The 1,044-nt window shown below is 46.5% G+C and overlaps 1 protein-coding gene across 2 annotated transcripts in view; it reads left to right on the top strand.

Moving 5' to 3' along the window:
* The window catches only part of LRRK1 (leucine rich repeat kinase 1), a 137,709-nt gene that overhangs the window by 28,504 nt on the left and 108,161 nt on the right, over window positions 1-1,044 (top strand). The gene's annotated exons all lie outside the window — the stretch shown is intronic.

Raw genomic sequence — 1,044 nt, 5'->3', positions numbered from 1 at the left:
ACAAACCGCGTTTGACTACATGGGAGTTCAGCAACATAGCCATTACGCTAACTGCTGGTCCCGCAAAAATCTCTCTTAAAGAAATAAAAAAAAAAGCTGAAGAGGACTGAGCAGGTTCTAGATTCATATTTTGTCATTTATTCCATATATATGGTGTTATTTGAAAACCAAGTTAGGGCTAACAGATTGCATGGAGGTTGAGGTGCTGGACTCCCACATGCCTGGCCATGACTAGAGTCCTGGATCTGGTGGCTTGCTTTCTCACTTTCCCTCTCCCTCTCTCTCTTTCTCTTTCTTGGGTGACTGTGCATGCCCTACAGCAAATTATAAATAATAATAATAATAATAATAGTAGGGCCAGCAGATGATGTAGTGGTTATGTCGCTACACTCCTGCATGGGACTCCCATATGGCCAACTGTGGTTCAAGTTCCAGACCTGGTGACTTGAAACTCAGTGGGCACATGTGCGTGTGTGTCCAAGATCCTGGGAGGAGAAGGCATGGCAGCACGGCCATTCCCCCCTGGATTGGTGACTTCTCACTTTCCCTCTCACTGTCTCTGTCTCCCTCCCTCTCTAGCTAGTGCACACACCCTAAGGCAAAAACCCTAACAAAAATGCATCCTGACTTTCCAGATGACCCCGTAATTCTTTTCAAAAGATCAGTTTAGGGACCAGCAGTTAGTGTAATGGCTATGTCTCTGGACTCCCATGTAGTCGACTGCAGTTCGAGTCCTGGACCCGGGGGCTTAAACTTACACCAGGCTCGTGTGCGTGCATGCCCAAGATCCCGAGAGGAGAATGGAGGAGAAGGGATTGTGGCATGGTCATCCCCCCTGGGGGTGCTATCTCGCTTTCTGTCTCTCTTTCTGGCGAGCACACGCGCCCTATAGCAAAAAGCTCTCCAAAAAAAAAAAAAAAAAAAAAAAAAGACCCTGGATGGTGTTAAGGGCTTTGGTTCTCTAAGCGGCTCGGGCTTTGTCTTTCATTTTTCTTCTTCTTTTTTTTCTCTTTTTTGGAGAGGGTTTTGCTATAGGACACACGT

This window comes from Tupaia chinensis, unplaced genomic scaffold, assembly GCF_000334495.1.
Source record: "Tupaia chinensis unplaced genomic scaffold, TupChi_1.0 Scaffold140464_1, whole genome shotgun sequence".
In the NCBI taxonomy this organism is placed as follows: domain Eukaryota; kingdom Metazoa; phylum Chordata; class Mammalia; order Scandentia; family Tupaiidae; genus Tupaia; species Tupaia belangeri.
Note: the sequence above shows the minus strand (reverse complement) of the source record. Positions and strands in the feature narration are given on the sequence as shown.